The sequence below is a fragment of the Ascaphus truei genome, chromosome 1 (genome assembly GCF_040206685.1).
Source record: "Ascaphus truei isolate aAscTru1 chromosome 1, aAscTru1.hap1, whole genome shotgun sequence".
Lineage (NCBI taxonomy): Eukaryota > Metazoa > Chordata > Amphibia > Anura > Ascaphidae > Ascaphus > Ascaphus truei.
Genome location: NC_134483.1, coordinates 529897424 through 529912151, shown reverse-complemented (window position 1 = coordinate 529912151; position 14728 = coordinate 529897424). Strand labels below are relative to the sequence as shown.

Genomic DNA, 14728 nt, shown 5'->3' with positions numbered 1-14728 from the left:
CGCCCCGTTTTGTATGGCCAGGGAAAGCACCCGCTTTCCCTCAGCCTCCGCACGCTTCCGCACGGGAGAAGTCACTATGTCCGAGGCCTAAGGCCTCGTGCAGGGTGATGCTGAGCGGGCGTCTGCACTGCGCTTAGCTGCTTGCCGAAGCAAGCAAATTTGAATTTGCCGGTCGCTGGCACGTCACGTGAGCGGTTTGCCCAATGAGGGTGAACCAGCTTCGTGATGTCATGGCCACATGCCAGACGCCTCCGCACGCGTACCTAGCTGTTCACAAATCCCCGGCCGAGCAGAGCACGTGACGTCACCGCGCACGTGACGTCACCGCGCACGAGCACCAGCGCGCTCGCTCCCTCCCTGCTGAGCGCATTCATGCTTGAGAGCGGTGATGTCATCAACTCTCCAAGCACCAGCGCACGGCTGTCCTTCTGCAATTTGCGTGCGGGAGGTATGGCGTTTAAAGGAGGGGCGTGTAATTTGCTGGATCTGGGCGTGTGTTTGAAGGAACCATCGTGACGTAATTTTGGGTCGTGACCCTTCTTAGCACTTGGAAATCAATTTTCCATGTTGCCCCAAGCGCTGAGCATTGCCGAGCTTACGTGCACATGCCCGCGCACGAAGCGTCAGCATGGCCATGCTCATTAGATTACATTAAAGTGAGCGCGCCAAGCATGAGCGTGCTCAGTGGCAGCGTGGACGCAGCCTTATGATATCTGCAGGCGAGCAAAGGATGGGTCCTCAATATCCTCCACAAACGATATCCACAGGAAGCAGGGGAGCGAAGGATCACAGAGTTATGATGACAGATACATGGTTACAAATACACGGTTACATTAGGATAAAATAAGTTATAGGCACGTATGTACCAGCTACAGACCACATTGAAATGTGAGACAGATTATGTTTTGAAAGAAGTTAGACTGGTGGTGGCTGTGAGAGTCTCAGGTAGATTGTTCCAGATGTGGGGTGCACGGTAACAGAAGGAGGAGCGTCTGGATATCGGGATCGGGAACAATCGCTTGGAAAAGATCTCAGATGATAAGTGCTGCGTGTGGTAGGGGTGAGGCGCTTGTTCAGATAGACGGGTAGCTTGCCCAGAAAGTATTTGAAGGCAAGACAGGAAAGAAGAACTTTGCGCCTTAACATAAGTGATGACTAATCTAGTTCTTTGAGCATTTTGCAGTGATGTGTGTTGTAGTTACATTGGAGGACAAAGCTGCATATTGAATTGTAGAGGGTGTCTAGTTTGCTAAGGGTTTGCTAAGGATATTACAATACTGCTATCAAGGATCCATGTCAGCATGGGACTCTGTTACAGACTTTTTGATCTAAGTAACCCAGTGCATTCTATTTAATTCTAATCCTAATTCTATTTAATTCTGCTACTCCTGTCTGCTACTTAGCATCTTAATTCCTATGGAAGCAGTAAGGGTGTACTTAGTCTCCATTTTGGCTTTATCTTTGTTAAATAAATCATGACACAGTGTAATATGTCACGTGTTGTTGTTCATCTGAGGTTGTATTTACCTAATTTTTAGACCTGCTAAGGAACAGATGATTGTTATTACGTCCTGATATGTAAAACCATAGAATTCAAAGAGGGTGTACTTTCTTTTTCACACCACTGTAGATTGTCTATTGTCGTGAAAGTGAGGAAACAACCAAGTTTCACATTAGTCAGCAAACCTTTGGTCGACAAAAAACAACTATTGAAGATTTGATGCTCCTTTAAAGTTAAGTTTGACTATGTAAATGTAAAAAGCAGCACTCCAGAATTGTGAACTGTTTGTATTAAAGAATCATTTTTCTATGGCCAGTAATGCTCCAGCTCAAAGCTTATTTTTTAAATAATCTATTCCAGATAAAAGTGACAGAATGGATACCTGCTGTTGAGATGGAGATAAAAGGTGTAGGGCGCTGTTTCCGGATGCCTGTGGCTTGCAGTTTGTCAGCAGTAGCTTTCCCTAGTAGAGCCGGGGTGGATGGGATGTCAATTGAGATGAGGTTCATCGGATTGTATGTACATTCCTAGGTCAGGAGTGGTGGGGAACCAGTGGGATGGGATCTGGGACAGCAGTCAAGATGTTGACAGGGGCCGTCTCATCTGTTCTCTTCTCCCATGCCTTATCTTACATAACCCTTCCTGCCACCCAGCATGAGTGTGTGTGTGTGTGGTGCATTACATGTAGCGGGGGTTCTCTAATCCAGTCCCCCCAAAAAGTCATATTTTCAGGCTACCCCAGCTTCAGCACAGTTGGCTCAATGATTGAGCCACCTGTGCTGAAGCTGGGACTGTGAGCCACCCATGCCGAAGCAGGAATATCATGAAATCCTGACCTGTTGGGAGGGGGGGAGGTGCGGGGGGAGGCTTGAGGACTGGAGTTGAGCCCCCTGACCTGGAGTACATGGTATAGAAGGGGGCGGGAAAGTTTAGAGGGAAGCGGTCCTCTCAATTTGCCAAGCTTGGGCCTTGCGAGAAAGGTCGGAAAGAGAAGAGGTGTTAAGGGGAGGGTGTTGAAACAGCGAGGAGGGAGAAATGGGGAGGGAGAGAGGCTGAGTGTAGAGATGATGGTGAAGGAATGCAGTATTCTGCCATTTACAGTAAGGAGCTCCACAGGAAAAACATGAGGAATAACCATTCTGTATAAAACAAAACACATGCCTATGTCACTAAACGGTGCTATGCTACAGGACACCAGAAAACACTATGGCACATAGAAGTGAGTGCCGATTTGAAAGGGTCACCTGAAAAATAGCGCATGATACAGACTTTAACCGCGCAGAGCTACTGAAATCCTGCTCAATTACGACTACAAATACAGGCGGAGGATTGTGGAAGCTCTTGCTCCACTGTTGAAATAAACCCCAAACAGCTCAGATATTTACAAAACACCCTGCCCGTCTGAAACTGCAGAGGAGGAGGAGGGATTCAGTAACCGGGATAACGTGATAACGTTTCATGCTCAGAAATGATTTGCGTTTTTCCTTGTTCTGCTACTTTCCTGGGAAGCCGGGCACTAAACGTCTCTTACGGTATATTGCGAAGCTAACTGTGTTATATTGCTGAGGGCGTCCACTTTAATTAATCTCCACTGTATGTTCGGGACGGCACCTTTAAATAAGCGCATTCGCTTTCACTTCCTCATTCACGCATGCAGTCATTGTTTAGTAAATATAGCACCGAGTACAGAGAGAACGTGTCTGTGCTTGCCTTCCATGGACAAATCTCTACACTGGTGTAATTAGAAACTATTTTTGTAGTGTGTACATTATAATTATAGTCTGTTTGTTTGAGATACCTATGTAAACACTAAGGCAATTTACATACTTCATCCGAATACTGCCTTATCTTTCACATATACCCAGCCCACATAGCCTACGTGCTTTATTACACAAGTGCCACCTCCAGGCATTCTCCCCCCTGCTCCTCTTCTGTCCCCTGAAGGTCACAGAGAGTCTGGGAAGGTGACAATGCTAGCTATACACAACCACATTTCTTTGCAGCACGAGTGTTATTGCCCTTTGCTCGAGCATATAACTTACTTTATTCTACTATTAGATATGCTAAACGTTAGAGGGGAGGGGGGGGGGAATGTAAAAATCTAGGGATTTGGAAGAAATTGCAAAAAATGAACGCTATGGGGTCTGTGTCAGGGCAAAAAAAGGGTGTGTGTGTGTGCCGAGCACGCGCATTTTAAGTGAAACTTCTGTCTGTCTGTGTGTTTTGTCACAGAAATTGTATTTGTGATGGTGATGTTTTTAATTAAAAATCAAAACACAATTTCAGTGCCAAAACACAAAGAAGTTTGACTTAGAACACGCGCCCCCCCCCCGTTTTACCTATTTGCACGTCTATATGTATAGTAACTTTGAATTCCTTGCGTGTGTCTTTGTGTTTCTGTCTGTGTGTGTGTGTGTCTCTGTGTCTGTGTGTGTGTGGTGTGCTGCTTCTGCGCTTGCGTGTGTGTGTGTGCTGCGTCTGTGCGTGTGCTGTGTTTGCGCATGCGCGCGGCGCCTACTGTGCAGGTGCTCCAAGCCGGCTCCTACTATATAGGTGCGTCCAGCCGGCGACAATGGCTCCTGTGCATGCGCGACGAGCTGCCATCACTGACGGCCTCTTCTGCCAGCAGTGACGTCACTTCCGTGGCTGCCCTTCCGTCACCATGCAGGTGATTTACTCCAAGGGAGTTTTCATTTGACAGGTGCCAGCTGTCATGGAACAAGAATCACATTCCTGCCCGACCCCCCTTCTGCTTGTCAGCTCCTTAAGTTCAGCTGCAGGCATTGGCTCCACATACACACACTGTGCCTGTGTAACATGCAACAATGTTGCATTTTTGCCTCTGAGCACATAATCAGTGAACTGCTACTGCAGCTTCTCCAGTCCTCCCAGTTAATGGACTTTCCCATGTTCTCCCCTGTCTTTTGCTGACAGTTAGTGCAGTCCCACTCAACCTTTAGTGTGACCCCTGCCCCTCACTTTCTTTTCCATCCTAGATTACAGTGAGTACAGACCTGTCTGCATCCACCCCTGGTAAGGCCTTTCTCTCTTACCATAGTCTAACCCCATAGAAGCATCCCACATAGAGAAGCACTCTCTACCTACATTACACCCACAAGTTCCTGTGTTTTCTAATCCAGCAATAAAGTTAAGAAAGACATTAAGGACTTGTCATGCTTTGGAAGAGGGAGGACATGAGTTGAGCTTACTGGAATCATTCACACATTATTCGTGACCCTGGTTCCAGGAAAGTAAGAGAGAGACCGTGTATTAGAGGTCTACGCAGAAGCTATCACTCACAGCCTTCATGCTACAAAGGTGCAGCTCTACACAGCTATACAGCAAACTGCTACAGCTTTCTGCAAAACAAGCAGCAGTTTAAACAGAACAGTAAAACAAAAACCTGTGTTAGGGAATCACACAGGGGCTACTACTCAAAGACTTTATGCTATACAGAATAGTCTCTGCACCCCAGGACAAGCAGCAGCTTCACTCTGCCAGACAGGGCAGCAAGCTTTATACAGCAAACTGCACACAGCCTGCAACCTTACAGAGAAGCAAGCAGCTTACACTGCACAAGCAACCCTGCACACAAGGCAGCAGCTTTGCAAACAGACTGTACACACAAACCTAACCGCCTTTTTCTCTGTCTGAGTCCACCTGCTGCTCAGCCCCACAGTGAGGAGCCAACGGACACCTGTAAGTACAGCTACCCCAACGCTGCACGCTGCAGGACACCGCTCGGCATCATCTGAGACAGACGCCCATCGCTGACAAGGTAAAAGACCGCACGCCACACGCACTGGCAAAGGCCTACACACACCTACAGCATGGCAGAACTCAGAGCCTCACCAGACATCACGCAGGAAAGCGATCTCTCAGATACAGAGACCGCTGCGCATCTGCAACAGGCGCAGGCAGGCGCAAGGCCTAAACGGACAGTCACACTGACACAAAAGGCCCGCGAAAAATATGAGAGCGACATTGAAGCGCACCGCGCTAAATTAGAGTTGGCCTGGGAAACAACCACACTGGGAATACGCAATGTCACTAGTATTGGCAACTATGCGCAGCAGCTCGAGCAGGCAATAACGCAATTAAGGACTGATCACTCGCGTTATCAAGAGCTATCAGAGGCATACGTTACTTACCTGACCAGGGCCAACACCAGCGAAAGCCTGCAAGAAAGAGACTTACAGAGCAACATTGACCTGGCACGACACAGCCGCGTACGTACCACTATCACGGAGGCTGAGAGTAGGAGAAAGGACCTTTTGCTGGAAACCGCATCGCAGCGCTCAAGCACATCCAGACACTCATCAAGGTCAGCAAGATCAGCGCAGTCTAACGCGTCCAGCGCAAGCACAAACGCTACCAAGGCGCGAGCCGCCGCAGAGGCCGCACGTGCCAGGGCCGAATATAGTCGCAGAGAGGCAGCAGTAAGGGCAGAAAAAGCGCGCATAGAAGAGGAGGAGCAGAATGCCACTGCTACCGCTGCCGCTGCAAATGCCGCCGCTGCTGCTACCGCCAACGCCGCCGCTGCTACCGCCGCCGCCGCTGCCAATGCCGCCACTGCGCGTAGGAAAGCCGAATTTGATGCGGAACTAGAGGCGCTTAATCAAGAGAAGGAAGCCGCCGCCGCCATAGCCCAAGCTGAAGTCCTAGAAGCAGCCGCGCAACAGGATGGCGGGGAGCTACCGTACAGACGGATAGCCTCAGAGGATCCAGCCCAACGCACTGAAGACTACGTAAGGAGCCTCTTCAGTGTAAACACCAGCGCACCATCTCAACACGGAGGGAGCGACACCACAGACAACGAAGACTCGCTAGGACCACGAGGAGAAGACGCTGCTCCGTCAATGGCACACGCTGCCTGGGATAGCCACAGCCGCAACAGTGATCCACACGCCAGAGCGCACACGGATGCACCACAACAGGCTCGTAATCCAGGTACACCCACGCGGGAGAAAACAGCCCCTCACACTGGCCAGCAGCCATCACGCGTCCACGCCAAGGAAGAGGCGACCGCACAGACCGTCCCAGCAACTACCTCAGAACGGGGCAAACGCGCCGACGTCTCAGGTCTGACAGACATAGCCAAGTACATGATCCGGCGCGACTTGGTGCACGCAGGACTCATCAGCTTCGACGATCGCCCTGAGAACTACCGGACGTGGAAGTTCACGTTCAAAGACGCAATCGACAGCTTGGACTTCTCAGCAAGGGAAGAGCTCAACCTGTTAGTCAAGTTCCTGGGGAACGTATCCAGGGAGCAAGCGCAGAGACTTCGGACGGCAAACGCACACCAACCCCAAGTAGGTCTGGACCTAGTGTGGGAAAGGCTAGAAGAGACCTATGGCAGCCCTGAAGCAGTCGAGGATTCACTCTTCAAAAGAATCGAGAGCTTCCCCAAGATCACGAGTAAAGACTACTCGAAGTTACGAGATCTTGGAGACCTGCTGCAAGAACTGGAGTTCGCAAGGAAAGACCATTCCTTAATAGGTCTCAACGCCCTAGATTCAGCTCGTGGAGTGAGACCCATCCTGGAGAAGCTACCCTTCAACCTCCAAGAAAGGTGGCTTTCACAAGGTTCCAAATACAAAAGGGAGAAGCAGGTTGTCTTCCCCCCATTCTCATTCTTCGTGAGCTTCATCTGCGAAGCGGCAAAGACAAGAAACGATCCCAGTTTCATCTTAGGTGCGCAAACCACATACAGTGCAAGCAGCCCGAAGAACGAGAGACCAGCGACGAGATATGGTAACCCCCAAACACCCATCTCGGCCCGCAGGACGGACGTGCCTCCCACGGCCCAAACTACTCCCGATCAGTCGGTCGCCGGAGACAAGGAACCAAGGGACCCAAACAGGGAATGTCCCATACACAAGAAGCCACACCCACTCAACAAGTGCTTTGGGTTCAGGATGAAGTCCCTAGAGGAACGCAAGAGGTTACTTGGAGAATTCGGAGTTTGCTTCAAGTGCTGCGGTTCCACGACCCATCTAGCCAGGGACTGTAAGGAAGAGATCAAATGCACAGTGTGCGAGAGTGACAAGCACGTGACAGCGTTACACCCAGAGGCGATGACACTCCAACAACTCAAGAACCCATCCTCCATAGCGGAGCATGGCGGGGAGAAAGAAGAAGGAGAGTCAACTTCCGTCACATCTCAGCGCACTGAGGTTTGCGGAAAAGAAGGTGACAAAATGTCCTGCTCCAAAATATGCCTTGTCGCAGTGCACCCCCAGGGACAACCTGAGAAGGCTATTCGGATGTACGCAATCCTCGACGACCAGAGCAACCGATCACTGGTCAGGTCAGAGTTCTTCGACATGTTTAACATACAAGATGGTGCCTTTCCTTACACTCTCAGAACGTGCGCAGGGCAAATGGAGACCACAGGGAGAAGAGTGAATGGCTACACCATATGCTCAATAGACGGCAAAGTGTACATGCCCCTTCCCACACTCATCGAGTGCAACCACATGGCCACAAACAGGGACGAGATACCCACACCAGACGTGGCACTCCATTACCCCCACCTCAAAGGAATAGCCAACCACATCCGGCCGGTGGAACAAGACGCCAAGATCCTGCTGCTGCTCGGTAGGGACATCATGAGGGTACATAAAGTCCGTAAACAGCACAACGGACCCCACAACGCGCCATACGCCCAAAGACTCGACCTAGGATGGGTGATAGTGGGCAACTCGTGCACTAACAGAGAGCACGGGCAAGACTACGTTGATGCCCGCAGAACGGAGGTGACAGAATGTGGACACACATCTCTCTCTGAACCATGTCTTGGCCATCTCCAAGTGACCGAAGGGCCAAGTGAAGAGGAAAGACAAGGTCATACCCCTGAGACCAACAAAGACATCCTCACGCCGATGGGATGCGACAATGGCTTAGGATGCTCAGCAGTCCAGACAGCCAAGGATGATGAGTCGACTCCACCGAAGGAAGAGAGTAACCTCCCAAAGGTGACCGATAAAGGGATGATCGTCCTAAAAACAACAAACAATCAGACAATACTCCCGCGAGCAAGGACACAATTAAGACGTACAGTTGTTCCTCTCCACAGAGTATCAAGCAACAGAGCAACCAATTGCCACGGCTGGCATAGCCGCAAAAGATTGCGCCCCACAGGCGAAGCCACAGTGTCAAAAGGACTGTTCGTTCAAACACGTAAAAGGGGACAGTTGCAGAGACATTTCCCAAAAGGATTTACAAGGACAAAAGAGACTGTTCTTCGTCATGTCCAGGGAGAAAACAACCTCCCGATGGCAGTCAACAAAGAAACACAAAAGCGTTTCACCAAACTACGCGGAGATGTTCTCGTGCAAGAGAAATGTACCGATGAACTACGGTGCACAGCGTTCCAGACAACAAGGAACGATGACAAACAAACACCCTCGAGGGAAGATAGAGGATTCCCGAGGTTAACTGCCAAGGAGCTCTCTAAAGACGGACTAAGCAGTCGGGTGACTCCGCTACCATTCCGTTCACCAAGGAGGCGCTTCCCAAACAATGGAGAACATGCCATCTCTAGGTTCACCTCGCACCTCTGCGGCCCACAAAGGGAACCAGAGACCAAAAACAACTTTGTGGTCTTCATCCAAAAGATATTCTTTACCGGCCACGCAAAGCCAGCACCTCTAATGGAGGAAGGCAAAGAATGTCGGTACCTCCAATCACCTGGGGCCTACCACCCTCAGGAACCCGATCAAATCCGGGTAATGTTCAACCCCAGCGCTCAGCTTCAGGGAGTCTCCCTGAACGACGCCCCCTTTATTGGATTACATTCGACAACCAGTTTTCCAGGGACAGTAATCCGCTCCCACAAGGAGCCAAAAGCCCTCTCCTTCTGCCAAACGCCAGGTGATAGAGCAACAGGCTGCCACGGCTGGTATACCTACAAGGGGATACACTCTGTGGGTGAAACTACAGAGACAAAAGGACTGTTCTCTCACAAGACTAAAAGGAAACAGTGTCAGAGACTTTTATACAAAGACATTGTGGTGCAACCAGCAAACCTGGAGCTGTGCATCCACCCTGCGTCCTTTGCCAAAGAACCTTGGCCAAGGGACCTTGATACCAGTGATACCGGCCGGTGCCACATCGCTATGTGGACATGGACTCTTGCATTGTCTGAGAATGTGATGTTATCTTTGTTATGCATTGCACATATGTTCCACATATTCCAGTTATATAGTGGTATCTCCAGATACCAGACGGGGAGTGTCATGGAACAAGAATCACATTCCTGCCCGACCCCCCTTCTGCTTGTCAGCTCCTTAAGTTCAGCTGCAGGCATTGGCTCCACATACACACACTGTGCCTGTGTAACATGCAACAATGTTGCATTTTTGCCTCTGAGCACATAATCAGTGAACTGCTACTGCAGCTTCTCCAGTCCTCCCAGTTAATGGACTTTCCCATGTTCTCCCCTGTCTTTTGCTGACAGTTAGTGCAGTCCCACTCAACCTTTAGTGTGACCCCTGCCCCTCACTTTCTTTTCCATCCTAGATTACAGTGAGTACAGACCTGTCTGCATCCACCCCTGGTAAGGCCTTTCTCTCTTACCATAGTCTAACCCCATAGAAGCATCCCACATAGAGAAGCACTCTCTACCTACATTACACCCACAAGTTCCTGTGTTTTCTAATCCAGCAATAAAGTTAAGAAAGACATTAAGGACTTGTCATGCTTTGGAAGAGGGAGGACATGAGTTGAGCTTACTGGAATTATTCATACATTATTCGTGACCCTGGTTCCAGGAAACCAGCAAAGAAGTTTCACTTCAAAAAGTAAATAAAAATGGCACTGATATCTCCACGTTAAAGGTATAAAGGGAAATAGAGTAATTATAACATACGTCCCCCTTAGAACATTCTAATAAAGAGTCCTGTGGGAGGGCGGCTGCTCTGTAACCGGCTCCTGTGAGAAAAATACATCGAAAAAAGATAGGAGCACAAATATGGGGCAGAACTAGAAGCCCTGGTGCAAGTAAAAGAAAAGCCCACCCCCCTTCCTCCCCTCTCTCTGCCCCACCCCTCTCTCTCCCCTCTCTCTGCCCCACCCCCCTCCCTCCCCTCTCTCTCTGCCCCACCTGGAGCACTATATCGGTGCGTGTGTGTGCTGCCCGATGGCGGAGGGAGTCCACCCAGCCGACGATTGAGGAAGTCGGGCCCGTCTTCCGGTTGGGCCTAACTTCCACGTTAGTTACGTCAGTGTTGTCCCCCTCCCCCGGCAGGGCAACGACGGACACAGGAAGAGCCTAGGTGACGGGGGTTAGGGGAAGGAGAGAGGGGGCCTGTACAACTGCTGGAACGCTGCTCTGGCAGCTACAATAAGTACCAGAACGCGCTCCAGCTGTGGGAGGATGGGCCCCTAACAGGTGTGGGCCCTGGTGCAGCTCATATGCATTCACAAGCCAAATTGTGACATTGAAGGAAGACCGACACCAGTGGAGATACACAGTCCGATCCGGGTGATGTTTGGGTTGAGAGGATTACAGTGAGACCCGAGTTGGAGACATTTGTGCTTGCAAACCTTATTCTGCATTTGTTTGTGTTTGTGCTTTTGTCCTGTGTGACTCCGGGCTGTGACATTATCAGCGATGGGGCTGGAAAACCAACTGGAAGTAGACAGAAGCTTTTTCTACCACATTTCCTTATTTCAAGTGGAATCATGTACTGTTTTCTTTTTGTTAGCTTGGAGTCCCAACACCTTTCCTTTTGCCCCTAAAAATCCACTTAATTGCAGCTTTTTTTTTAAAATAGATTTGTACAAACCACTTTAACCCCTTGTGTCTCCACTTACCCACATGTAATTGTGAATAGTAACAAAAGTTTTACTTTATCCCAACCAGGCAAATCCAGAGCATCACGCATATTCCACCCCAGTGGTGGCTGCACGCATGCAATGACTTACATATAATTAAAAAAAAAAAAAGGCACATTATAATTTCAAGATAATATTTTGGGGAAATGTAGAAACGTTCTCTCATTTGTAACATTCATATATTTTTGTATCTGCTATATCAAGGAAATGGTTGATATTTCCTGGTTTTATTACATTCCTAAACTATACGGGCCTGAATAACAGGACAGCCCCCCCAGTGTGCTGCTTATCATCACAAACATGTGCTTGCATCCCGCGTGTAATCACACGAACACATTAGGGATGAAAGGGCGATTTTGCAAGGTCGTACAACAATAATAATCTACATAAAAGGATAAGCCACTGTAACAACAGCGTACAATGGAGATTGAATTGAACTGTACCCTAAGGCTGCGCGTATAGTGCCGTCGATGGCGACGGCGACACGACGGGTGACGTCACCCGTCGCCACAGGCGAAAGTTATATTTTGCCGGGCGGCGGCGGCGCGGGTTTCCGGCCATTTGATTGGTTCAAGGGCCGTCACGTGACGCGACGTCGCATTGTTGCTGTCGAGCTTACTATAAGTACACGCGGCGGCAATGCATTTGTTTTCGGGCGACGTTGCGTCGCCTGCACTATGAGCGTGGCCGCGGCCTTACTCAATAACGTACATTGTCATAGATAATGCTGTACAGGTATTTTGTGTTACATTAAAACCATAATATAACATAAATTATGTGTGTTTGTTTGACTATATGTGTACAGTATACAGTATTTGTGTGTGTGTGTATATATATATATCTCATCCCAGCCTCTGTTTAAAAGCTGTGTTTAAAACAGCATGCATTGGCTTGAGGATTGGCTTGTGTAATACGAGCTTGAGACAAAAGGTGGCACTGAGTGCTCATTTGCATGTCATTTCCCAGAATCCCTTGCTGCAGTGGAAGCGCTGTATGCTGGGTGACAATGGGGAAAGACAGGGTTGCAGACCTGTCTAAGACATGCAAGTGAACATACAGTAATATTTACAGTGGCTATATATATATATATATATATATATATATATAATAAAAAAATAAATAGATGATACCGTTCTGTGGCTAACGAAATGCTTTTATTTGTGCGAGCTTTCGAGATACACTGATCTCTTCTTCCGTCGATGTTACAATGAATGAAGCAAAAGGTATACTTAAAAACAGTGTCTCTTGGAATGTTATCTGTGCTGTTCCTTCCCCCGGTGTGGATGTGTTTTATGGCTAGAGGTGTCAAAAGGTTACTGAAAGCAAGTGAAGAAAGAGTGTGTATGTGTAACAGTGTGAATAAAAGTGAATGGAGAGCCCAAAGTATATATAGTGCTTTACACAAGGTGTGTGTGGAGTGGGAGTGGATATAAATGGTGTGGGTGGATGTGGAAATGTGAGAGTTTGTAGCACAACTAAAAGTGTGTGTGGATACTTGGTGGTCCCTATTGGTGTATAGGGATGGAAAAACAAGGAGTATTAGTATGTGTGAGAGACAGCTGTGTGTGCATACATATAGCACAGTATGTACAGACATGGCCTTTAGCGCTTATGGGACGAGAGTTCACTACTGTCAGTAATGACTCATAAAATTTCGATCTCTGTTTAGGCCACTGCTAAGTGTCCCGAACAGTTGCATAAATTTGTATTCATGCAACCGTCTCTCTTTCGGGGTTTTAAGATTACCTTTGAGTATGACAACCCTCAGATCGTTCATCTTATGGCCAGAGTCAGAGAAATGTTCGCCAACAGGACTGTCTCTTGTACCGCGTGTGATGCTGTGGCGATGCAGATTCATTCTCTTGTTTAGCCCCTGCCCTGTCTCACCTATGTAGTAGCAGCCCCCTGGGCATTTCATTTATATATATATAATCCTATGCTGTGCTTAAAAGCTGTGAACAGCAGAGCATTTGCTTATAAGGGTTTCATGTAAAAATTAATTTCATGCAAAAGGTGACATATTGTGTTTCCATTTGCCTGTCATTTCCCACAATCCCTTGCTGCAATGGAACTACTGTATGCTAGGTGATAATGGTGAAAGGCAGGGTTGCAGACCTGTCTAAGATATATGAATATGCTCACAAGTGATATTCTTGATTGGCTATATATATATATATATATATATATATAAATTAAAATGCTTTTATTTGTGCAAGCTTTCGAGATACAGATGTTACAACATTGCCCGAAGAGGAGTTCGCTGTATCTCGAAAGCTCGCACAAATAAAAGCATTTAGTTAGCCACAGTACGGTATCGATTATTTGTTTTTGATTATTAAGCTCGGCTAACACGGTACAGATACCTCTACATTTTATATATATATATAATTAAGGTTGTGGTGGGTAAAAAAAAGTGACAAAAACACTCCACAAAGCATAAAGCAACTGTAAATATTACTGTATATTCATTTGCATGTCTTAGACAGGTCTGCAACCTTTTATCTCAAGCTCACATTATATAAACAACCTCACACTGATGATACCCATCAAGGTTGAAACATGTCTGTGAGTTGGTTTACTGGCTTTGCATCTCCCAAGCCCCTGCTTAAAAGCTGTGTCTAAAGCAGCATGCATTGGCTAAGGGTTGTTCATGTAATGTGAGCTTGAGATAAAAGGTGGCACTGTGTGCTCATTTGCATGTCATTTCCCAGAATCCCTTGCTGCAGTGGAAGTGCTGTGTGCTGGGCAATAATGGTGAAAGACAGGGTTGCAGACCTGTCTAAGACATGCAAATGAATATACAGTAATATTTACAGTTGCTATATATATATACATATATATATATACATATATATACACACACACACACACACACACACACACACACACACACACACACACACACACACACACACACACACACACACACACACACACACACACACACACACACACTGTATATTATAATCTTCAGCCGTTCTCGATCCACTGCAGGAGGGAGGCTTCCCCAATGATCTTCCATCTCCCACTGTGGTTGCAAGACTCTCTTCTCCACATTGCTCCAATACATTTTCTGATTTCATCCTCCCATGTTATTTTTGGTCATTGTCTTGGTCTTCTGGAATCCAGTCCAGTACCATCTTTGTCCAACGATGGTAATTTTTTACGATGTGTCCAGCCTGTCATTTTAATTTCTTCACCCTAGTAATGATGCCACAGCCTTTTTTTTTTTGTTTGGTTTCAAACCCACTCATTCTTTTTCTTGTCTCTTCAGGTAATACTCAGCATACATCTCTCCAAACATCTTTGAGTTGTCTGCACACTTAGGATCCAAGTTTCACATCCGTACTATACATGAGCACGGGCAGAATACACTGGTAGATT

The 14728-nt window shown here is 47.7% G+C and overlaps 2 protein-coding genes across 6 annotated transcripts in view; both read left to right on the top strand.

Moving 5' to 3' along the window:
• LOC142466903 (uncharacterized) overlaps window positions 1-14728 on the top strand; it is a 346156-nt gene that overhangs the window by 292026 nt on the left and 39402 nt on the right. The gene's annotated exons all lie outside the window — the stretch shown is intronic.
• Window positions 1-14728, top strand: part of RNF24 (ring finger protein 24) — a 114870-nt gene that overhangs the window by 68280 nt on the left and 31862 nt on the right. Inside the window, exon 1 of one of the 5 annotated variants that reach the window (XM_075572431.1) lies at window positions 4227-5279. The exons of the other annotated variants lie outside the window; for them this stretch is intronic. The gene's annotated coding sequence lies outside the window, so the exon portion shown is untranslated. Of the gene's footprint in view, window positions 1-4226; window positions 5280-14728 lie in introns of those variants that run through there. 5 annotated transcript variants of the gene reach the window in all.